Below are 27,075 nucleotides of genomic sequence, written 5' to 3' on the forward strand. Positions count from 1 at the left end.
GCCCAAAGTGGGCTGCCCATAGTGGGCCCACATTTTCTGCCCACAGTGGCCCCACATGGGGCCCAAAGTTACATGTTTGCTGGGTTGCTGTATGACTTAGTGAAAAACGGGGCAAAAGTCCACCTGCAGTTTATTTTAATGGGCGATGCGTATCAAGTTCGTGGACACACTTTAGAATAATCTATATGCATTGACGACCCCGTTAGTCTGTTGATACACTTTAATAGACATACATATGTTAGCAGCAACTCACATAATGCTTATTTATGCTTAAAAACGAGTTTCCACCAACTCACTACACGCGTGTTGCATTAATATAAACTGCCCGTGGTCCTCACCGGCAGTTTATAGTAATGGGCAAGCGTATTAACTTCGTGGACAAACCCCCAAAAGGTGGTTGTCCACAAACCTATTACGCATAGTCCATTCATATAAACTGCATGTGGTCATTTCCACCTGTAGAAGTTCGTGGACACACTTTAGAATAATCTATATGCATTGACGACCCTGTTAGTCTGTTGATACACTTAAATAGACATACATATGTTAGCAGCAACTCACATAACGCTTATTTATGCTTAAAAACGAGTTTCCACCAACTCACTACGCGTGGTGCATTCACATAGACTGCAGGTGGACACTTCCTGTATGACTTAGTGAAAAACGGAGAAATGTCCACCTCCAGTTTATTTTAATGGGCGACACGTATTAAGTTCGTGGACACACTTTAGAATAATCTATATGCATTAACGACCCTGTTAGTCTATTGGTACACTTAAATAGACATACATATGTAAGCAGCAACTCACAGATGACGGAATTATGCCCTTAAAGTGGTTGTCCACAAACCTAATACGCGTGTGCCGTTCATATAAGCGTAAGGTGGTCGAATTACCAAAAAAACTACAACGGACTACAAATATGGCACACGACCGGAACCAGCTTCCGGTTTCGTGCCATGTTTGTAGTCCTGCGTAGTTTCTTATCATTAGGGCTTCGTCACACAGCGAAATAGACCGTTGCAAAAAGAAGGATAACGTTATTTTCTTAAAAGCAAGTATAAGTTTATCTACTTCAAAAAGCACACTAGTCACATATTACACTTTATAAAACGTAACGTTTTTAGCAAAAAGTTGTAAGATTGGGTCTAAAAGTACTTAGACAGCTGTTAAAAACTTCACAAATATGAGAAAAACATAGAAACGATCTTTAAAATAACACAGTTTACTTAAAGAACAGTATAAACAGTTAACAACAATACACTGAACAATGTAAGAACATTATTATTAAATCATGGTCGAAACACAAATGCGCCGTAATAACAACACCATACACGAGGCGTCATTACAGGGCGTTCATGCATCAAGGTCTGCTTTATGCGACATGCATTCTGTAACGCATACACGTGTTGTAACAATTTGCTTTGTATTTCTCTTTAGAACATGCCAAAGTGTCCCCTGTGCCAAGCGGAGATGATAGGCATTAGGCATCATCTCCGTGAGGTCCATAAGGTCAAAGGTATTTTGGAAAGGGACATCCTCATCAAGATGGCCAGGGGGAGAGTAAAGCTAAGGGGAGTCAGCTGTCCTCTCTGCAGCCTTCCCTTTAAATATACAGAAAGGCACCTTCAGAATGGTCATAAGGACCTCACGGCGAGTTTACTCACCTGTTGATGAACAGGGGGTCTGCTGTGGCCTGGTGGTTAGAGAGTTGGGCTTGTGATCAGAAGGTTGCCGGTTCAAATCTCAGTGCCAGCAGGTCATGACTGAAGTGCCCTTGAGCAAGGCACCTTACCCCTGATTGCTCTGCAGTAATGTGTCACTGTAAAAAAAACTGCTTGTAAGTCTGCCTTAAATGTAACAGGAAATTTCTTTAGGAGCGCAAACGGAACAAGATAGTAAAGCAGTTGAAGTGGGAAGCTGGTTTGCTACAATTGAGAAGGCTTAGGGCTATACACCCGGCCATTCCGATGGTGACCACGCTGGACCTCACAGACAGGGAGACACCGGCGGTGGAAGAGGCACTGGCGGTCTTGGTGGTACCGTCGTTGGAGGACCAACCGCCTGTTGCACCGCCGGTGCCACCTCCACTGTCGGAGGTACTGTCGTTGGAGGAAGCTCTCGGCTTTGTGGTGATGCAAGAAGGCTTAGAAGCCGAGAGCTTCTTTGTTGACTTTCTTAGTTTATGGCCAGACATGTTACACCCTGCGCTATCACTGGGTAAGTATCAATTCATCATCTTAATGTGCCAGACAATGATCTAATGGATTAAAGATGATATGATTCTCGTTAAATTGCAGATGAGTTTTGGCAGGAGCAAAGCCAGTCCAGTGACGTGGAAACAATTGACTTAAGCCAAATTACAGAGGAATATTGTTTTTAGTGTGTTTTAACATTTGTTCTGTTGTTCATTGTTCTATGTATTGTTGTTATTGTTATATAATGTGTGTATTTCTACTGTTCTATTAAAGTGTTATATTTAAAGGGTTGTCCTGTGTTTTCTTTGTAAGTATTGAAAAGCATACCGGGTAAGGATCGAAACATCTCAGGTGTTGAAAAATGAACATCTTTATTTTAACACACACACACAACATTATTATAAAACATTTATAAGAACACACACGATATGGGAACAATATTATAAGAACACACACGATATGGGAACAATATTATAAGAACACACACGATATGGGAACAATATTATAAGAACACACACGATATGGGAACAATATTATAAGAACACACACACGACAGGGAACAATATTTTGAGTATAACAACAAGTAAAGAACGTTATGAACAACAAAAGAACAATAAAGAACAACAACACGATGAAACAATAAACTATAAATTTGTCTTTATGGGGCTGGGTGAGATTTTCGGGCTAGTCAGCCTCAGTTTTGCCCGGTCCACCAGCTTCTGTGCCACGGTTTTCCTGGGTGATTTGTCCATTTTCAGTGGAGACAGAGACACCTGCAGCCGTCGTCTCGTCTTCATCGGCGAGAACATGGGCCGCTTCTTTGTGGGCCGCTTCGGAGCCAACCGAGGTGGCTCGTGGTCACTCGTCTCCTCTTCGGGCTCCTCGCCGGAATCCTCCTCGTCGGATTCCTAGGAAGAAACAAGAGAAGAGGGCAAATTAGTGTGAGATACTGACTGAGCGAGCGAGCGAGCGAACGACGACCACTTACCCGCCTAGACTTGCACATTTTTGACATGGTCGCCCGCCTCTTGCTTCCCGGCTTGATGTGATCGGTCTGTTTTATTTTTTTTGATTGTTCTAATCTGTAAATAAAACAAGATTTATGAGAATTTTACAAATTATTGTTTTATAAGCATAGACTTTACTGAGATAACCACTGACTTACCGCCCCTAATTCTACTTTAACAAACCATGTACATAAATCTTAATGACTTTACTTGAGTATTGACAAAATGCTGAACTACAATGTTAAATAAGTAGTAGTTAGTATTTTCCAGAAGTAATTTTACTTTTACAAGTAACTAATAATGGGCAAACCTAACCAGTCTAATTCATGTTTCAACTTTTATTTAATACACCAGATGAACATTTTTCCATGTCGTGGATTTTTTTGGGACGGGGAGAGGTGGAAGTTGTGAGCAGTAGGTGGATGTCTGGAGAGGATGCTTGCTATTGGCCTCTTAATAAATTTCCCAGCAATATTAAAAAAGCTCAGATGCAACATGAGCAACCAGGAGCTGACTGGAAAATATACAAAGTGCAGTCAATTTACAAAACAAGTAAGCCATTAAGCAAATATTGCATTACCATTAAAGTGCATTTACTCAAGAGCTACATTTTGAAATAGCACCAATGCGGATCCATTTTGCATCCCCTAAATTATATGCTCAACTTAATTGGGCAATATGTGTATGACATTGTAACATTGTATCATGCCCAGGATATCAAGGTCGCCCTTCTGTCAGAACTGCACAAGCTCTACGACACTGCTTTGTTTCGTATCACACTTGGTGTGTTTGGCTTCCCATAGTGTAGCCTAGACATGCGTGAGATTTTTCAAATAATTATCGAAAAGTTTGAATCGATTTTCTAATATTATTATATTATTATTATTGTTATATATATATATATATATATATATGGGTTAATTTAGCAGACACTTTTATCAAAAAAGACACAAAGAGTTCGGGGAGCAATAAGCGATATGTCATAAAAGAACAATAGTACGATAGATGCTAATACAAAGGAGCATATACATCCTACATACTTACAAATAACACCATAGTGCATCTAAAGACTTGAATACACTACAAGACTTTTTTGTCACGGTTGAGAGATTCATTGATTCCTCCTTGCACTGTTTTTATGTGTTTACTGCATTGTTGTGGGCGTGGTCACTGATGATCCTCAGGGAGAATCAGCGCCAGCTGATTCTCATCATCAATTGTATATATATATACTCACCTTGAACATCTTGTGTTGTCAGATCGTTGTCTCCGGTGTTGTGCAGTCTTTCCTCGTGTCCCTGTGTTGCAGCTCTGGTTACCCGTGTTTATGTTTCCAGTTCTCGTCTCACGCCTTGTTGTTGGAATTACCACATCACCTCTCTGATCCTCTGGACTACCGAGTTGCCCTGGACTTGCCTGCGCTACTCTTCCTTTCGGACTCTGTCTGTGAACTCTCTGACTGTCACTGAGGATTATTTACGGCTAAATTGTTTAGCTGGATTACTCTGTACAATAAACCAGATTACCTGCATTTGCCTCCACTGTTCTTATTAGCGTGACATTTTTCTTCTGATTTTCAGTCTGGATTTGTTGCAGAAAGTCTGCGCCAGTCGGCATATTTTATTACATATTGTTTTCTGTGCAAAACTTCTAAAAGTCTGCAAGTGTGATGTCAAATCTGAACAGATTAAAAAAAACTAGAAAAGTTGTGTAGTGTATTACAGCCTTAAGACATTGTTATTCAAATTGTGTACTCTGAATTAATAAATATTTACCAAGATGGGACCATTAAGCCCTCCTTCAAGAGTGCCAGTGTCCTGTAAAAATAAAACATTAAAAACAAGTACTTTACATTCAACTTCTATGTTTATAAAAGGTTAACATTCTTCTCCAAGGTATACACATGCCTGGTTTCACAGCCAAAGCTGAATGCTGTTTCTTCTGTGTGATGCCAGCAATGGTCGCACTGAATCCAGTTCAGTGTGTTGACACGTGGATGCATTTCTCTAAAGACAGTTTAACAATAATAAAAATGAGTGTAACTATTGTATAACAATTATACAACATATCAAAATAGCATTGTCATCACTTACGTTGAATGAATTGTTTGGTAAAGGCAAACTTCTGCTTCCTGGGCCATACAACTGTTTTGTGCTGCACTCTTTGATTCAACACTGTTTTTCTCTTTTGTTCCATCAACCTCGCGAGGAAAGTTCTGATGTACATTTGTACATTTTTGGCATCGAAACAAAAGCATCTTAAACCCTTACACACTTAATACTAACTTCTTTATCCTCTTATTACCTGAGGTTGCAGTCTTCTCACCATACATGAGGCATGGTAAAGCCTGTTGCTGTGCGGGCTTTCATTGTTCATTTGAATATTTTCTGCTTCCATCTCTGCCATCTATAATAATGATTTAATATTCGTCTCGCTGGCATTGGTTCGGACTGGACACAGTCCAGCCCTACAATTTGTCAACATTTCTGAAAAAGCACATCATTAAGAGCAAAAAACATGTATTAAATACATTTATTTTATTATTGTATACAATTTACACAAGCTTATTTTGAAAATGAATGTAAGAAAATTCAATAATACTTTAAAATGTCCGATGAAAGACTTCACTGGTGCTGTCGTACACTCAAATTTATTTTTCAGCAATAACAAAAACCTGTATAATAAATAACATTAATAGAAACAAAAACAATGAGTAATTATTTATCACAAAAAATGCAAAACATGTACGAAGATTGAATATAAACAGTGTTCTATTATCCCATTGTGTGGTACCAACCCATAGAATGAAGTGACGTCCCAACTCTGGGTTATCTTTTAATCCAACCACCCTTAGGTACATAGTCCCAAGGCGTCCAGTAGGCATCCGGAACAGATGCCCAAGTCACCTCAGCTGACCCCTCTCGATGTGGAGGGGCAGCGGCTCTACCCCGAGCTCCGCGAGGGACACAGTCGAATGCCTTCTCCAAATCCACAAAACACATGTGGATCGGTTGGGCAAACTCCCATGAACCATCCAGCACCCTGTAGAGGGTGTAGAGCTGGTCCAGCGTTCCACGGCCCGGACGAAAACCACACTGTTCCTCCTGAATCCGAGGTTCTACTATCGGCCGTATTCTCCTTTCCAGTACTCTGGCATAGACTTTCCCGCGGAGGCTGAGAAGTGTGATCCCCCTGTAGTTGAAACACACCCTCCGGTCCCCCTTCTTGAGGGTTAGGATTTATGAAATAAGTATGAGTGGTTTTGCACCACCATAGTATCAAAGGTATATAAAAAAAATCAAGACACTATAAAACTGTCACACTGAGAGTTTTAAAAAATGCATGACAGATTTGTAAAACAATTGAGTCACAAAACTTTGCTTGAATGGTTAGGGCACAAGTTTCTGGAGGCCACAAAATAGAGTTCAGTGTTACTGAAGCATCTTAATCTTAAGTGCTTGGACTTTTGGTGAAAGCTTGGCTGACTCCGCTTCAAATGTGCACTTGAGACTTTTCGGATAATTAAGATTAAGCGCATAAATTAGTCTGCAGGTTTTGGAGGACTGACGAACCTTTGAGAAACACACCAACGTCTGCAGGCTCATCTCCTGGATCAGCACCCTCAGGCCGGATAACATAGATGCCCATTGTTGTTTGTCCAGACTCGACCCTTTTCACTTTCACAGTCCTGGAGGAGAAACAATGAGGTATGACATCAGGCAAACATTTTAAAGACACATTGTGCAAACCTTCATATTTTGCATTTTATACATTTATATATGAAAAAGAAGTTTGCCACCTAAATACACTACATGGCCAAAAGTATTGGGAAATTAACCTCGGCCTTCCGGGGCTTTTTTATGTTTTCAGCTGGCTTCCCTTGGCCTTTATGCCTGTTTTTAAGCGAGTTGACAGTGTCTTCTAGGTGTCCAACACGGCCATCATCACCAGTTCATCATCTTGATTTTAATGTAGTGATTCCAGCCACACCACCCAGCGTGAGTTCCTTTCTCACGCAAACATGGATGTGTTTGTATTAAGCCCTCAGCTACTTTTTCAAATTGATCATCCTTTGGATACGCTGTGTACTCAATTTGCAAGGCCTTTAAGTATATCTGATCTGAGCTTTGGAGTGAGAGATAGAGTAACAGCAACAGGCTTTACCATGACTCATGTATGGTGAGAAGACTGCAACCTCAGGTAATAAGAGTGCCATTTGCATGGAATTCATCATTTCTATTCTGAAGCTCTATCTCAGCATAATATGAGAAGCGTGGCACTACAAAGACCTTTGGCAAAGTGAAAGACCGGGACTCAGGAGATGACATCAGAACGGAATCATTGCTGCTACAGCAGCTAAAAGATGCCGAATAATTTGGTTCTTGCTGTGAGGAGCTGGTAGATGCATTACTGTGAGTCACTGGGATTGTGGAGTAGGTATCTGTAGTGGGTGGAGCTGGAGGCATTATAGAGCTGGTATACTCACAAGGTAAGTATACCACTTTCAAAGTACTGCGATCTTGAATTTCATAAATTCGTTTCCAAACTCTGCATCTTTGTATTGAAGCCTAAAGGGCTCCTTTACTCCAGAGACAGTCTTAATTTCAAGAGCCAAGTGATCCACAGATGTCGGCATTCCGGATGAAATGGTTAGTTTTCGTGCATCATCTGAAGATAACTCTGAAGATAACTGGTGCTGCCATCCTGCTTTATTGATCTACAAGCAGGCCCAAACAGGGTAGGAAACATAATAAATAAAACGTTCACATGGTAAAGTCACTAAAAAAAACTTTCAAAGCACTGAAAGTACATACAAATCTTACCTTTGACAATGATGTGTCTCTTTAGGGTTACCAAATGTTTGGAACCAAGCGGTTAAAAATCTGCCAGTTCCTCGAGATGAACCAGGGAAACTGGAAAGAAGAAACTTCTTAAGTCAACTCAAAGGCTCTGAGGAGGTCCTGATACCAAGCACACAATAAACAAACAATAAAACGTATCTCCCATTACGCACATTTGGAGAAGTTCGACAAATTCCGGCAATACAGAAGTTGAACAACATGCAACTATTATTCCATTGTGGTAGTTAATTCCTCTTGCGGTGACACTTTTTGCAAGATTAACTTGACTGATATCTGGATACTTCCGCCTGAGTATACAATACAACTTCTTTGTTCAACACATCAACCTGCACTGTGGAGACATTTGTAACTACCAAATCAGATGTACTGAGACCAGAGAAATGTATGCGGTAAGTGATGAATTGCTGGTGTTTCGCTGCTAATCTGAGTGCAATATTTCTAAAATTGTTTGTGTGTCGGGCAACTTGTTTAAAAAAGCTATGTTTAGCTTCGAACCGCATTGTCCATAGACATACAAGTGGCCCAAAACACCTAATTAGTTGCGCATAATGTTCAAGATAGTGGTGTTTGGGTAAAAGCCTTTTGTCTGGGTTAAGCTCAAGTAGCCTCTGTCTGTGTTCATACACCTTCACATCAAGAAAGGCAACTGTCTCATCAGTATGAACGGGTGCCACAGCTAATTCCACAATTTCCTTTAGATCTAGTAACAGTTGCCAAGCAACCTCATCCTCTGGTACCAAGAACCCTGCGAGAAACTGAATCAAATGTATTCAATTCCAGTTCTCACGGGCGTTCCACCTATTGTCTTACATTTAGTCATTTAGCAGACGCTTTTATCCAAAGTGACTCACAAAGAGTTCGGGGAGCAATAACGATATGGCATAAAAGAGCAATAGTACATTAGCTGCTAATACAATGTAACTAGTTTCAACAAAAGCTAGACCACTACCTGTTGAGAGAAGGTTTTTTTATTTCTCTGTAAAGTATTCACAGAAGAGGTGTGTTTTAAGTAGTTATTTGAAGGTTGTGAGAAATGTGGTTGACCGGACCACATTAGAAAGAATGTTCCACCAGAATGGAGTTGTGAAGAATGAGCGGGAAAGCGATTTAATGCCCTTGTGAGAAGGCATTACAGGCTCAGCGAACCGCTCGGACATCCGCGCCCGAACGGCATGATTGGAGCTGTGGATTCTGTGCTTTGAACAATTTAAAGTTTTGATGTTAATCGCATGTTTTAATCAATTACGTTTTGCTAAGCCTCGCTCATTTAAATGTCAATTTTATTAAGGCATGAAATGTTTATCAGACAAGGTTCTCTATTGTTATAATATATAAACACATTCACATGCATTCAAAACATTTGATTATATTAAGGTTTTTATCTGATGTGGTGAAATACAGATCAGCTTTACGGAAACACCAGCAAATGTGGACAAGATAAACTCTTGGTAAACACAAGAGAGTGAGATAGGGGGAAGACTTACTGAACCACATCTGACAATGAATCATCTAACAAAATAAACCAACATAAACACATGCACAGATGCAAGTAAAAATATGAATTGTAGACATAAACCAGTTTAACTGAAATCTCTTTTTATTTGTCAGAAATGAGAATGACAGACAGCGGGATAGACAGCTTTTACAGTGAAGTGAGCTAAAATATTCAATTATAAACAGGAGCCCACCGATCCCATCGGCCGGAAAGAAGATTATGTTTGTTATTTTACAGATGTCAGGAAGGGTCTGGGGATTCTTCTCACTGCAAGAGTTTGAAAGACAGTGTGAGCATATTTTTATAAAGAAGACTAGAGAAGAAAAAAACAAGAAATGTACTTATCTGCTTTGTCCTGGTCGGTTATTCGTGGACCATGACATTTCATCAAGTTCTTCTTTGGTGAAAGATGAGTGAAGTTTAGAAAACAAAGTTTGCTGGACAAAATGTCAATGGTTCTGGAAGCCAACTTGTTCGCACTTGCGTTGTCCATCACATGAGAGGAGAAAATGAAATTTGCTGGACAAAATGTCAATGGTTTTGGAAGCAAACTCGTTCACACTTGCGTTGCAAGTTTGGTGTTCCAGAAGTCGGGGTCTATTACCAGTTGAGATCTAGACCCTCTCCCCTGTAGGACTTCTTCTTGTCTCTGTAATCAAAGCATAGTGCTTCGTTGGACGGAATCTTTCTGATTGCCAGAAACAAGATCACGTCCTTGTCCTTCCCATCCTCCTGAACTGTGACCAGCCTGGGACGTATATTAGCGTGCTTCCCGGAGTGTCGAATGAGGTGACAGACCGGCTGCCTGTCGGGGTGGCATTTGCATCGGCTGGAGTCTATGCACATCGGCTCACCCTTCCTGTTTGTGAAGAAGAACAAGCGTCCAGATTCACCCTTGCCAGTTAGGATTTTCTGGCCCTTCCTCGCCGTTACTACACGTCCGTGGAAGTCACATATAACCTCTCCGACCTGGAAAGAACGTTTTGTGACAACATCCTTAACAGTCGGTTTCAGGCCTTTCCACTTCTGTGAGATGGTGAGTTTCTGGATGTGCGTGCAGTCCATCACAGCACGGACGGGTCCAGGCGCCTTCCAGTCACTGGCGATGCGGCCGAAGGAAGGGGTGTTGCTTTTCCAGCCCTGGCACGTAATCCAACCAATAACATGTTTTTCTTTTGGAAGTCGCCGGCCAAAGTGTGCTGCAAAAAACAAAAAGAAAAATGATGTTACTTGTAGTGTACTTAACAACCTTGAGTATCATACACAGCTGTGCAAGACCTTTCCCAAAATCAAAACAAAATACTTACAGATGACAGATTGCACTCGCAGTCTCATCTGTGCTTTAATCCAGCGCTCATAGAGCTGCCTCTGGAATGTCACAGACACCACGGAGCGCACATCTTTGTCAGGCACTTCCCCATCCAACGTCACCGGGTGTGCGAGGAGCAGCATGTTGTACGCTTTCTTCACGTCGATCTTCTCCCCTGGGGCATGCGTGATCGCAGGCTGACTGCCTGAAGAAAGGGTAAATGGAGCTCTTTCAGCCTGTGATTCAGGCTCAGATTGTGCTTCTTGTTCAGATCTAAAAAACAAGGCAAGGCAAGTTTATTTATATAGCACATTTCATACACAATGGTAATTCAAATATATACAATAGAAATATATATATATATAAAATATATATTAGAATAAGGATAACAAAATGCAGTTTTTACAGTGGTGTTGAGATGATGCAGCCATGCTTACCCAGATTGACCACCAGCCAGCTGGTCCAGCAGTTTGCGAGCAGATACTAAACTCTTCAGTGTCTTCACGCGGTAATACATTTCACTGCTACAGCAGACAAGCGTCAGGTAATCTACCCTTTGGGAGTCATCCAGAGATTTGGCGGCAGTCTCAAACACCTTCCTCGCCGTCTGACTGTTGACCGGCTTCAATCCATATCTAAATAGAAATTTGTAAACACGTTTTATTACAAGACCTGAGACAAAGAAAATACATATCAGAGTGGTCACTATGGTGAGCTTACTTCTCGTGAAGCCGATTGATGTCATTGGAGGCGTTGTAGATCGGCCTCCCAGTGCTGGAAATGAAGAAGCGCTGTAGTCCTTCCGCCTCATCCCCTGTCCTCTTCCGTGATTTGCAGCTGAGGAATTCTGGCCTGATCTCGTCATAGTAAGCACCAAACCACTGTTGGCAGAGGACAAACATGAATGAAGATCAAGTTCTGTTTGTTCTGGTAGATAAAAACAATGTACATGCATCTGATGAACGTACGCTCTCCTCCTCGGTCGACAGAACAAATGTTGCCACTTGTCGAGCTGACGATTTGTGCTCCTTTACCCCAATAACAGCCCCGTCCTTATTGGGAATAGCCACTCTGCTCTTCCACTCATCCACCTACACCAAACAAGAATACAACACCAGTTAAAAAAAGGGAAAAAAAGTGACAGGTACACAATGCAGAGACCGCAATAATACGCACCGTCATGTGCTCGACAACTCCCGGTCGCTGGAGATTTTTGAGTATGACAACTGCCTCCAAGTAATATAGAACCAGTGTGCACTCTGACATAGCCAGAGTTTCCTCAAACGATCTCTCCGGTAACACCTTGCCAATGACGGCAAGGAAGTCGCTCTTGGCCTTCTCCAGCACAGCCCAGCAGTCCCTTGGTGTAAGCTGCCCTGACTGCATCAGGAAATCAAGCCTTTAAAAAAAAAGGATAAATAAAGTGGAATTAAATAACTTACTCGTACATATTTGTTATGTGATCGGATCAAATTGGATCAAGCGATTAAACTTACCGCTTCTGGTCGATTTCCTTTCTGACAAACTTTGTACAGCTTTTCTGGAGAATCCCGATGTACTCGATGAAATGTTTGCAGTCTCTGTGCAGCAGTTCGTCGCTGTGAATTAGGTCTGTGTTGACCGTGTGATGATGGAGAAATCTGTAGCAAGAATGACAAGCGTTTAAGTCATGGCATGCATTTAAGACCAATGAAGTGTCAAAATCATACAAAGTATCAAAAGCATCAAATCATACTAACCTTTTCAGGCTCTTCAGGTAGTTGAGCTGAGTCTGCTTGGTCAACTTGGCCTCGGTGAGCTCATGCAGATAAAGTTTTGATTTCTCCCTGTTCCTGACAAACAAAAGGGATGGCTGTTTGGGGTCTATGAAGTGGAGAAATCTAGCCACATTTTCTACCTGAAAAGAAAGAAAATAATTTTACATTTAACACAACAAAAAAAATCTCTTCCGTGTGGTAAAGGAAACGCTTTCTAATTATATTCTCACCTCCTGCTTGAAATTTTCATTCCGGAGGTCTTTCTCCAGGTAAGTGGCGAAGTCTTTCAGCAGCGGATGATCCAGGGAGTGTTTCTGATACAGTCCCTTCTCTGCCATCAGTTTCCTCGCCTGACTCTTCCACTGCATGGTGGACTCACTGAAATGTGAAGAACAAAGCATGTTATAAAAGTGCCTGTACGTGAGTGAAATAATGTTCAAAACAAAGAGCTTTATTCTCACATCTGAAATGTCTCGCCGCTGCTCTCACTGCCGACCTCAGAGGGCTCAGTCTCCTCATTCTCCACCACAGCTGGTGGTTCTGGGGTCGTGGTGACAGTAGCTGGTCGCGGAGTCGTGCCGGTGGAAGGTGCCACTGCTCCTGCCAGCACTGGGGGAACATCGGTCACCACCATGTGGCGACGCTCCAATTCATCAACCATCCTTTTAAAAACAATAAAAAAAGCTAAGCTAATGGAAGTCACACAAAGAAAAAGCAAGACACAGCATTTTTGCTTCACCAACCTGTCGATGGGACAGGAGTCCAAAATGATTCTTGCCAGGTGTCTAAAGCTGAAGACTATGCCGGTCTTCAAAATCTCATACGAATTGGCCTTGGCCTTCTCGACCACCGCAGCTACAGCCTCCGATGTCGCATTTTTCATGCACACCCTGCGCAGGTGAACAGACAGGATGGCCTGGGTCTTTTTGCAGGTTGGGCACACCAGGAAGTGCCTGTTGTGAACGGTACTACAAAAAACAACAACAGCACTTAATTTCATGACTGACTAATGTCTCTTAAATAAATGCATCGAAAACCATACAAACCTATTCAACTCCTAGCTATTATAAATAATTAATTATAAATATATTAATTATAAATATAATAATTAAATAAGCTATTATTTAGTTTTGCTAGAAAACAAGTCAAAAATGCTATAAAAATCTAGTCAACTTACCTTTGAGAAGCCATGGTTGATTAAAGTTCAGTAGGTTCTCTAAAATCTTCAGCAGAAGGACTCTTCACAGGATGCTCTGGAAGAAAGTGAGTAAATGGCCTTGTGAGGTCTCCTCAGTTATGAAAAAAAATACATGAAAGCCCCGCCCACCTACCTGAGAGGGAGGGTCTGAAATGGGCCGGGTTTCATCAGTCATTTCAGTTTCAAACATGTTTTTAAAATAAGTGAAATCTAACCTAAATAAAATGACCAATGTATTATAAATAAAGTGAGGGCATGAGAGACTCAGTTTCACCAGACTTTGGACCTAATGAAAACAAATGAGATATACATGAATAACAACTAACAAATACAATAAGATAGAACAAAACTGTCTATTAAAGAAAGATTCATGTTTGTGTTATATCAGATACCCAAATGTGGTTAATGGAAAAACAGCAAAACTGTATGAAATCCTGGACATGACATTAAACAATAAACACAAAACCTTAATATAAATGAAATCAACTTTATGGGAATACACTAGTGTTGTGTTTAAAGCAAGAGTTTGAGTCGCAGGTGTGGGGCATTAAGCAGCTATTAAGCAGAACAATAGACGCATGCAGACATATTTACAGCCCGTGATGAGAGTCAATCCAAAGTTGTGAATCAGGGCTATTAAAGTTTTAAGCTGATATATTTGCAGATATATAGTGAATGGGGGCAATCTGAAGCTGTGAATCAGGGCTATTAAAGTATTAAGATGATATATTTGCAGATATATAGTGAATGGGGGCAATCTGAAGCTGTGAATCAGGGCTATTAAAGTATTAAGATGATATATTTGCAGATATATAGTGAATGGGGGCAATCTGAAGCTGTGAATCAGGGCTATTAAAGTATTAAGATGATATATTTGCAGATATGTAGTGAATGGGGGCAATCTGAAGCTGTGAATCAGGGCTATTAAAGTATGAAGATGATATGTTTGCAGATATATAGTGAATGGGGGCAATCTGAAGCTGTGAATCAGGGCTATTAAAGTATTAAGATGATATATCTGCAGATATATAGTGAATGGGGGCAATCTGAAGCTGTGAATCAGGGCTATTAAAGTTTTAAGATGATATATTTGCAGATATATAGTGAATGGGGGCAATCTGAAGCTGTGAATCAGGGCTATTAAAGTATTAAGATGATATGTTTGCAGATATATAGTGAATGGGGGCAATCTGAAGCTGTGAATCAGGGCTATTAAGAGATATATTTACAGCCCCTGATGATTGGCCTTGGGTCAGTTGGGTTTTGAGACTGATTAATACCCTTAAAAATTATAGAAAAAAAATATTTAAAAAAGAAAGTATATACAGAATATAACCATCATTGATAATAAGCAGAAAATAAAAATATAAGCAGAAAATAAAAATGTAATTGAACTAGAATTATAAATATACACTGGCTGTTCTCCTTCATACTATAATGTGGATTGAAGCTTTCACGATTTACAATGTGCTGTACCAAATGTGCTGTGATTTCATATTAAGCAATATTTGGCTTTGATGGGTTTTGTGGTTTCATGAGATACATTTGTAGAAGATCAGCGAGCAGCGGATAAATGTTTCAAACTCAACTGTATTATAGCCGTACAGTTGGGAGTATGTAGCTGTATTTCATCACTGTTGAACTATATATATTGTGTATGTGTAGGTTTACTTCTGATCAAGGGAACCAAACATTGTAACTTTAAAACGAGTCAATTCACTTCACAACACTTAAATATAATGAAAGCTTTAGTGCTGATATAGATTAAAAACAAATAAGACAGACATCAATTTGTCCATTTAAATGGGGAATCATCCGATCTAACTCAAGTAAATTATGGATTACCTCAGGGATCGGTTCTAGGACCCGTGCTGTTCTCCATATACATGCTGCCCCTCGGAAACATTATTAGAAAACATGGAATTAGCTTCCATTGCTATGCAGATGATACTCAGCTATATATCTCATCAAGACCAGATGATTCCTCCCAGCTATCCAAATTGGCAGAGTGCATTGAAGATATAAAACATTGGATGACTTCTAATTTCCTTCTTTTAAATTCTAATAAAACAGAAACATTTCGGATTATAAACTGCAAGTTGAAGGATGTACTGTTACTCCAACAAATACTGTAAAAGATCTAGACGTTATATTCACATCTCAAATGTCACAAAAACAGCCTTTTTCCACCTAAGAAATGTTGCCAAGTTACGAAATATTCTGTGTGTTGCTGACGCGGAGAAGCTTATTCATGCATTTATGACCTCAAGACTTGACTACTGTAATGCGCTACTTAGTGTTTGTCCTGCATCATCAATAAACAAACTACAGTTAGTTCAGAACGCAGCTGCCAGAGTTCTAACCAGATCCAGAAAAGACGATCACATAACCCCAATTTTATCAACCCTTCACTGGCTACCCATTAAGTATCGTATTGACTTTAAAGTTCTTTTAATCACTTATAAAGCCTTAAAGGGTTTAGCCCCTATAACAGAGCTTCTATCATACTACAACCCATCACGCTCTCTAAGATCTCAAAACGCAGGACTTTTGATAATACCTAGAATAACTAAATTCACCAAAGGGGGTCGAGCTTTCTCATACGTAGCACCTAAACTCTGGAATAGCCTTCCTGATATTATTCGAGGATCAGACACACTCGCCCAATTTAAATCTAGATTAAAAACGCATCTTTACAGCCAAATATTCACTTCATGCTAAATATGCTAAATAAACTGCTGACATTAGATATTATTTACTAGGTGTTTATATAACAAGTTAAATTATTTTTTACCTTTTTTGTGTTTTTCTTATTTTCCCCTGTAAAGCTGCTTTGGAACAATGCACATTGTGAAAAGTGCTTTATAAATATGGTAGATTTGATTTGAATTGAACATGTTCCTAAACATTGTATTGGTCTATAGAAGCATATCAATACAACATTGCATTGAATGACTTCTACATGTATCTTTATGTGTGTTTTGTGTTTGTCACACTGGGTCCACATTTAAAAAGTGTTGTTCATGCAATGTCCACATTTCTGTGGCTTGCAAAACCTGTAAACACTGCGGATAAAAGCAAGACATGAAAAAAGCCATAAAAGTTGCAAAACAAAAAATAAATGAGCGATGGGTCAAAAATATGAAAGATGCTAACAATTTCTGTAAACCCATAAACTCAGCGGATGTTCGGGTAAGTCAGTTAATGCATTAAAGTGTTGAGGTTGGCCTTTATTAATTGTGTGCGTGTGTGTGTGTGTCCTCTTGTGTAAATATGAAATGTGAAGTAACCCCTGTTCTCTATCCCTTATTTTACTGGTTATACATGTCATGATTCTGCTGCATCATGTCATGTTTCTCTTGGTTTAGTGGCAGGATCATGACATAACCTCTATTAAATGTGGAGAGAGACAATTATTGTTCTTATGGCCTTCCATACTCTCTCCGGTCTCGTCATTGTTCCCATCCTCTTGTTACCTCGTAATTGATTAATGCCTACACCTGTTTCCCTCTTGATTTGCTCCCTTATTTTATGCCCTTGTGTCTTCTGTCTTGTGCTGGTTCATTGTGATTTGTTTGGTGAGTTCATGTCTTGTCAGTTTAGTTATTTGTAGTTCATGTCAAAAGTTAATTTAAGTCTTGTTTAAGTGTAGTTAGTTTTAGTCCTGTCTTGGTATTGTACCCATGTCATGTTTTGTTCTGTTACCCCTCGTGGGTCTTTGTTTTATTATTTATTAAATTATTTGTTAACCCCTTACCCGCTGTCTGCACCTGGGTCCTCTCTCTGTGTCTCACCACGAGAATCATGACAATACATTTACATTTAGCAGACGCTTTTATCCAACAAGAGCAATTATACGATAGGTGCTAATACAAAGTTCATAGTTTCAACAAAAGCTACCTGTTGAGAAGAGAGACATTTTATTTTTCATTTGTCTGTCAAGTATTCACAGTTATTGTCTAAACAAATGTTTTATGAACTTATCAACGATACTTTCTAACAACATTTATAAAAAGGTGGAAGATGAAACAAATGCAGCTTTATATTCTGCAAAAAAAGATTAATGTAGCTTATTCATTTTATTACATGTAATATTTTCATGTTCCTATTAATGCGTGACTCATGTTTTTTTCCCCTTTTCATTACAGATGCACAAAAATCACGCATTAGGAAGATATCCTCATCTGCTCTTGGGGAAGATGACTGTATTAGGATCTTTCACAACTGACGTAATCACAGATTCTTCATTTCATCCCCAGAGGAGAAGTTGTCCATAGAAACAATAAAGAATATTTGATCAACTCTTCTAAAAGGAAACTTTATTGATAAAGATTTTTCATGTTGCTGATGTTGTTTATGCAGCCAGTCAATGTCTGATAGTGGAATTAGCTGTATGTGTGACATGTGCTCCGTTCTTACAGTGCAGCCATTCAGGTCAGGTGCTGGGGTCAGTTGTGGCCTGGGGGTTAGAGCGTTGGGCTTGTGATCATAAGTCATTACTGAAGTGCCCTTGAGCAAGGCACCTTTCCCCTGATTGCTCTGCAGTAATGTGTCACTGTAAAAACTACTTGTAAGTCCCTTTGGATAAAAGTGTCTGCCAAATGAATAAATGTAAAATGTAAATGTGAATATCCGCATTGTTACTGTAGTAGTAGACATTTGTCCAGCTGTTGATCTGACGGCTCCTGCTCTCCTTATTTTACACTGAGAGATTCTGGCCGGGACAATGAATTTGAGAGGAATCAAAGCATGTCGGCCAGCGGGGAAGATTGTGGTGTCCGCAGTGAAGAAGACGGGGATGGTCCTAGTACCAGCACTGACGGAGAGGATGTTGTAACTTTAATCCTTAATGCAGTGGAGCACTCACACGAACCCTCTCACATCTGCCAGCCACCGATAAAGAAGAAGATCCTGGAGAACTCTAGAGGTACATGACCTGTTATTCCTCAAGTAGATTATACATACTGTTTCTAGCAAAGCCAAATATACACAAGCTTCAAAAGAATCAATTAAAGGTCAACTAAAGGTAAGCTTGTTGTCTGTCTGTCTGTCTGTCTCTCACTTTCTGTCTGTCGCTGTCTGTCTCTTGCTGTCTGTCTGCTGCTGTATGTCTGTCTCTTGCAGTCTGTCTGTCCACTTAACCGTCCATGCATTTAGCATGTGTCTGTATATCTAATTTCTCAATTTACACTCTCTTTAGGTCCAGAAAACTCCAGTGCTCATGTGCTAAGAATTTTAGCTTGCCTAATCTCAATCGGCAAAGAATTCCACAGTTTTGGAGCTAATGAAGAAAAAGCCCTATCGCCCATCAATCTTAATCGGGTTAAAGGAAAAATTAGAAGACCAACTTCACATGAGCAAAGGTCACGTGTTTGAGTATAAGGAATTAAAAGCTCAGACAAACATTGAGGTGCCAACCCATGTAACGCCTTGTGAGCGTCAAAATGTAATAGTTAGGATTCTAGCAGCTGAGATTTGCACTACCTGCAATTTATTTAGGGCAGCTTTTGACGTACCAGCATTCAAAAGCCAATTAATGCTCGTATCATGATAGTCCCAGTAAGCAAAACATGCCATATTCTGATGAACAGGAATCCTGGATTTTTTTAAAGTGGAGAGATTTATTTCCATCATTTTGCTGCTGCATCTGTATGCCTTACATTTATACAGAAGTGTGTATCTCGCTATTTGTTTTGTGGCAAAAGTTGTAATTGGCAGGTGACTGTGTCAAATCAATATCAAACATATACTTTAAATGAAGAAGTTACCTTTGCAGAACATTTTTCGGTATCGTCTTTAATCCAAATATCACAAGTAGCATACTAGTTGAAAGCACTGGAAGAAATGCACTGGAAGGCATTTCCTTACATGGCCATTTGTTTTAATCTATATCAGCACTAAAGCTTTCATTATATTTAAGGTGTTGTGAAGTGAATTGACTCGTTTTAAAGTTACAATGTTTGGTTACATATCATCTTAATACTTTAATATCCCTGATTCACAGCTTCAGATTGCCCCCATTCACTATATATCTGCAAATATATCATCTTAATACTTTAATAGCCCTGATTCACAACCTTGGATTGACTCTCATCACGGGCTGTAAATATGTCTGCATGCGTCTATTGTTCTGCTTAATAGCTGCTTAATGCCCCACACCTGCGACTCAAACTCTTGCTTTAAACACAACACTAGTGTATTCCCATAAAGTTGATTTCATTTATATTAAGGTTTTGTGTTTATTGTTTAATGTGCTGTCATGTCCAGGATTTCATACAGTTTTGCTGTTTTTCCATTAACCACATTTGGGTATCTGATATAACACAAACATGAATCTTTCTTTAATAGACAGTTTTGTTCTATCTTATTGCATTTGTTTGTTGTTATTCATGTATATCTCATTTGTTTTCATTAGGTCCAAAGTCTGGTGAAACTGAGTCTCTCATGCCCTCACTTTATTTATAATACATTGGTCATTTTATTTTGGTTAGATTTAACTTATTTTAAAAACATGTTTGAAACTGAAATGACTGATGAAACCCGGCCCATTTCAGACCCTCCCTCTCAGGTAGGTGGGCGGGGCTTTCATGTATTTTTTTTCCATAAATGAGGAGACCTCACAAGGTCATTTACTCACTTTCTTCCAGAGCATCCTGTGAAGAGTCCTTCTGCTGAAGATTTTGGAGAACCTACTGAACTTTAATCAAGCATGGCTTCTCAAAGGTAAGTTGACTAGATTTTTATAGCATTTTTGACTTGTTTTCTAGCAAAACTAAATAATAGCTTATTTAATTATTATATTTATAATTAATATATTTATAATTAATTATTTATAATAGCTAGGAGTTGAATAGGTTTGTATGGTTTTCGATGCATTTATTTAAGAGACATTAGTCAGTCATGAAATTAAGTGCTGTTGTTGTTTTTTGTAGTACCGTTCACAACAGGCACTTCCTGGTGTGCCCAACCTGCAAAAAGACCCAGGCCATCCTGTCTGTTCACCTGCGCAGGGTGTGCATGAAAAATGCGACATTGGAGGCTGTAGCTGCGGTGGTCGAGAAGGCCGAGGTCTTTTCGTATGAGATTTTGAAGATTGGCATAGTCTACAGCTATGGACACCTGGCAAGAATCATGTTGGACTCCTGTCCCATCGACAGGTTGGTGAAGCAAAAATGTTGTGTCTTGCTTTTTCTTTGTGTGATATCCATTAGTTTAGCTTTTTTTTAAATTGTTTTTAAAAGGATGGTTGAGGAATTGGAGCGTCGCCACATGGTGGTGACCGATGTTCCCCAGTGCTGGCAGGAGCAGTGGCACCTTCCACCGGCACGACTCCACGACCAGCTACTGTCACCGCGACCCCAGAACCACCAGCTGTGGTGGAGAATGAGGAAACTGAGCCCTCTGAGGTCGGCAGTGAGAGCAGCGGCGAGACATTTCAGATGTGAGAATAAAGCTCTTTGTTGTGTAGATCTGAACCAGAAGCACAATCTGAGCCTGAATCACAGGCTGAAAGTGCTCCATCCCCCTTTCTTCTGGCAGTGAGGCTGCGAGCACGCATGCCACAGCGGAGAAGATTGACGTGCAGGAAGTGTACGACACGCTGCTCCTCACACACCCAGTGACGTTGGATGGCAAGGCAAGTTTATTTGTATAGCACATTTCATACACAATGGCAATTCAAAGTGCTTTACATAGAAGAAATAAAAAATATCCAATCGATAAAACAGTTTAGAAATAAGAAAAATAAAAGTAACCAGTTATGAATAAAAAATAAAATAACATAGTTTAGAAGAAATAAGAAAAATAAAAATTAAGCAATTAAGAATAAAAATAAAATAACATAGTTTATAACAGATAATAAATAAAATAAAGTACAGCACAAACAGTCGGACGGTCAGAGGCACAGTGGCACATTAATCAAATGCAAAGTTAAACAGATGTGTTTTGAGTCTGGATTTGAATGTGGCTACTGTGGGAGCACATCTGATCTCTTCTGGAAGCTGGTTCCAGCTGCGACTGGCATAATAGCTAAATGCAGACTGTCCTTGCTTGGCGAGAACCCTTGGTATTTCTAGCTGATGCGATCCTAATGACCTGAGTGTTCTTTTGGGTCTGTATTCAATGAGCATATCTGCAATGTTTTGAGGTCCTAGGCCATTGAACGATTTATATACCAGTAATAAAACTTTAAAATCTATCCTATATGTAACTGGTACCCAGTGTAAAGACCTGAGGACTGGTGTGATATGATCATATTTTCTGGTTCTGCTCAGAATCCTTGCAGCAGCGTTCTGTATGAGCTACATCTGTCTTATGGTCTTTTTGGGGAGGCCAGTAAGGAGTCCATTACAATAATCCACCCTGCTGGTGATGAAAGCATGCACTAGTTTCTCTAAGTCTTGACTGGAAACAAAGCATCTAATTCTTGCAATATTTTTCAGATGATAGTATGCTGATTTAGTTATTGCTTTGACATGACTACTGAAGCTAAGGTCTGACTCTAGAGACACACCGAGATTCCTGACTTGATTTTTTGTTGTTTGACCTTTAGAGTGAAGGTACGCGTTCACCTTGAGAACTTCATCTTTATTTCCAAACGCAATGACTTCAGTTTTGTCTTTGTTTAACTGAAGAAAGTTTTGGCACATCCAACTATTTATTTCATCAATGCATTTGAGCAGGGAGTCAATGGGGCTGTAATTGTTAGGCGATAGGGCTAAGTATATCTGTGTGTCGTCTGCATAGTTGTGGTAAGCAATTTGGTTATTTCTCATTATTTGGCTCATTGGGAGCATGAACAGGTTGAATAGAAGAGGCGCAAGAATTGAGCCTTGGGGGACTCCGCATGTCATGGATGTCCACTCAGACTTATGGTCACCTATACTCACATAATAACCTCTTGCTTCTAGGTATGACCTGAACCATTTTAGGACTAACCCAGAAAGCCCCACCCAGTTTTCCAGCCTGTCTATAAGTATGTTGTGATCGACCGTGTCAAATGCAGCACTGAGGTCGAGTAGGACCAGCACGGATAATTTGCCTGAATCAGTACTTAAGCGAATGTCGTTTACTATCTTAATGAGCGCTGTCTCTGTGCTGTGATGCGGGCGGAACCCAGATTGAAAATTGTCAAAGTATCCGTTTGAGCTTAAGAATTTGTTCAGCTGGTTGAAGACAACTTTTTCAATGATCTTACCTATGAAGGGAAGATTTGAGATCGGTCTATAGTTGTTTAATATGGTCTTATCCAGATTGCTCTTTTTCAGGAGGGGTTTGCCAACAGCAGTTTTCAGGGAGTTTGGGAAACTTCCAGAGAGAAGTGAGGCATTAACCACATCTAGGAGATCTGCTTCTAAACAGTTTAACACACTTTTGAAAAAAGATGTGGGAAGTGCGTCAAGGGCGCAGGTTGATGTTTTAAGGTGTTGAACGGTTTCTTCCAAATTAAACATTGTAACTACTTTCTCAGGTTGTGGTGTGATCTGCCCGACCCCAGCGCTACTCAAGGATGTGCTGATCACCTTTCTAATATTATTGATTTTATCAGAGAAGAAATATGCAAACTCACTGCACTTGCTGTCTGAGAGCATTTCACTGGGAATCTGGCTTGGGGGGTTTGTCAGTCTGTCTACAGTAGCGAAAAGAGTCCGGGTGTTGTTTAAGTTGCTGTTTATAATATTTGAGAAGTCTGTCTAGCTTTGCCTAGTTCCATATTGAAAGCATGGATGGTGTCTTTGTAGATGTTATAATGGACTACAAGTTTTGTCTTCCGCCACAAGCGCTCTGCTTTTCTGCATTGTCTTTTCATATTTTGCACCACTGTTGAGTTTCTCCAAGGTGCTTTTTGTCTACCACTCTTCCTGACTTTCACAGGAGCAATATCATCAATTACACTTTTAACCTTCGAGTTAAAAGAATCAAGGAGAGAATCAACAGAGTCAGCAGATATGCTTGGTGTTAAAGATATGGCCTTCATAAATAGTACACTAGAGTTCTCATTTAAGCATCTCTTCTTGACAGACACGGATCTAACTTCAATGGCAGGATAGATCAATATATCAAAGAAAATACAGAAATGATCAGATAGTGCTACATCCTTAATAACAATATATGAAATGTTTAGACCCTTACTGATAAGTAAATCTAGAGTGTGTCCACGATTGTGTGTGGGTCCATGTACATGCTGAGTCAGGTCAAATGTTTTTAAAACAGTTTTGATTTCTTTTGCCATATTGTTTTCTGCATTATCTATGTGAATGTTAAAATCTCCGGCAATAGAGAAACAGTCAAACTCTGAGGAAATTGTTGATAACAGTTCTATAAAGTCCTCAGCAAAAGATGAAGAGTATTTTGGAGGCCTGTAAATAGTGATTAGTAAAATGCGAGGAGCACCTTTTAACACAATACCCAGATATTCAAAAGACGTGTAATTTCCAAATGATATTTGCTTACATTGATAGACATCTTTAAAAAGAGCAGCTACTCCCCCACCTCTCCTAACTGATCTGCAGACACTCATAAAAGTAAAGTTAGGAGGTGATGCTTCATTAAGGACTGTTGCACTGCAGCTGTCTTCTAGCCAGGTTTCATTTAGAAACATAAAATCCAGGTTGTATGTGGTTATTAAGTCGTTGACTAGAATTGATTTGTTTTTAAGTGAGCAGATGTTTAAAAGTGCTAACTTAACAGTCTTGCTTTTTGCCCCCATAGCAATCTTGGTTTGACGTGCAATGGGCACCAGATTAGTCTGGTTTGATCTACGACTATTGAAGGCCTTAGACTTTCTGTCGTGTGATAGCACAGCAATAGAAAAAGATACAGGCACACTGGATTCCCGCTTGTTCTGTAAACATTTGATAAAGTTACTGTTATCATAGCGGGGACCCGACACATATCACTTAGAGCTGGTATTAGTTGTTTTTGGTAGAGCTGGTATTAGTTGTTTTTGGCTAGGAGTGGTCCACTGATGAATGTTTGAACATTCAGTGTTTTTAGTGTTTCAATGAGTTCATTGAAGTCCTTAAGAAGTTCTGACTGTTCTTTATGAATATAATTTCCCCACATGAATGATGAGTCGATTTACAGTCTTATGTTTCATCAGAATGTTCTGAAGTTCCCTGTTTACATCAGAAGTTGTTGCTTGTGGACAGCAGCACGTAGTTGTATCCCTGCTACTAATGTTTCTGATTATGGAGTCACCCACTATCAGAGTCCTGGGCTCAGCTGCGCTTTGAGCTGAGTGCCGCTGTCTGTTCGACCTTGAGCGCCTGTTAAAATCAGAGTTAGCTGCTGGCTGATTTAGTCTGTGTTCAGACACATTCATCAAATTTGGGGATTCCTCATTGAATAATACTTCAAATCTGTTCTCAAGATGTATGGGCGGTGTTCGGAGACCAGTGTTTGCAAGTGTTAAGAGCCAGGGCTGGAAAAGCAACACTCCTTCCTTCGGCCGCATCGTCAGTGACTGGAAGGCGCCCGGACCAGTCCGTGCTGTGATGGACTGCACGCACATCCGGAAGCTCACCAACTCGCAGAAGTGGAAAGGCCTGGATTGATTACGACGTTGTCACAAAACGTTCTTTCCAGGTCGGAGAGGTCATATGTGACTTCCACGGATGTGTAGTGACGGCGAGTAAGGGTGAATCTGGAGGCTTGTTCTTCTTTACAAACAGGAAGGGCGAGCCGATGTGCATAGACTCCAGCCGCTGCGAATGCCAACTGGACAGGCCGCTTTTCTATCACTTCATTCAACACTCCGGGAAGCTCCGTCCCAGGCTGTTTACAAATCAGGAGGATGAAAAGAACCAGTTCAAAAGAACAATTCGTTCACGAACCGGCCATCACTAATGCACGGTTTTCTTAGGAAACAAAGCAAAAACACTTCCATCAAAGCATTATGCAGATGTTTCTGCCATACCGTGCAGATATGCATCTGAAACCTTCAAACTATGAAACATTCCACAAACATGTGACATTAACTGTGTTGTGGAAAATGGATCTTGTAGTTTCAAAAAATTGCTCAAACAAAGAAGGTCCAGGTGTCAAAGAGTAAACTTTATTTGTTCGAATCAAAGTAAGATCTTCCCAAAGCATCCAAAGTTAGTGTTTTCAAGCCCATATTTATAGTGAAAACTGGTGCAGGGGGTTTGTCTGTTACACCAATTTAATAACCAATAACCCTGCTTTTGCCACCAATAGATCCCAGGCAACAGGATGCGTTTTTAATCGTGGAATCGTGGTTGGCGCATCAACAAATAATTAATGTGCCCATATTTGGACACTTTTCCGGTTCTCTTCCGGTGAAACAACTTGGTGAACTTATAATGCATCCTTGGCCATGTGCAATAACTTATGAGGCGTCCTTGGCCATATGCAATAAACTGGATTTGTTAACCAAAATGTGTGTGGGGTACGTGCAGGTGTTTCTATGTAAAAGTGTTTTCTGTATGTCATCCTCTGAACTTTATTTGAACTTTAGGCCTCACAGACATCACTGGATTTTATATTGCTGTAAAACGTTGAAAAGTATTCTTTAAACATGCTATATAAGTATTTTTATGTAAATAATCATTAAACTGGTATACTGATTGTAACATTAAGTCATTAAATCATCTTAGTTATTTGCTCACAATCATCTTGAATTAAATGTGGTTAAATATGGTTTCTGATTATAATATCACTAATAATACTTCTATTATTCCTATGAATACTTCTTAATGCTCCTTAATGCTTTATGACTGATAAAAAGTGTGATAATAAAAATGCAATGTGAAACGAAATGAAATGTAAAAGGAAATATTCAAATGCATGCATAAATATAGATAAAAAGGAAATACTCAATAACTGATGGGTCTAGACATTCAGTTCGGTCCGTTGTTGATTTGAATAGAAAGAAGTTTGAAATGGAGGCAGAAGAATTGGATGATATCCAGAATACAGTAGAGAGTAATGGTGTAGTAGAAGATAGCTGGTGTGAGCTGTGCCCAGAGCTCGAGTTAGAACGTTTACTGTGTGTGGAGGACATGAAAGACTAAAACCAGCTAGTGGAAGAACATGTTGAAAATATCCCAGATGTAGCATCCAGTCATCAAAAAGTTCCACATTTGGAAAATAAAAATACTACAATGTGTAGCGGTGATGATCTGGCCTTAATTCAGTCTTTAAATGATACACAGCTATGTGTTTTTATCAGATTCAGCAATGGTGTTTAGATAAGATAACAGGGAATAACCCAAAACCATTACATGTAG

This window comes from Barbatula barbatula, assembly GCF_947034865.1.
Source record: "Barbatula barbatula genome assembly, chromosome: 13".
Classification (NCBI taxonomy): domain Eukaryota; kingdom Metazoa; phylum Chordata; class Actinopteri; order Cypriniformes; family Nemacheilidae; genus Barbatula; species Barbatula barbatula.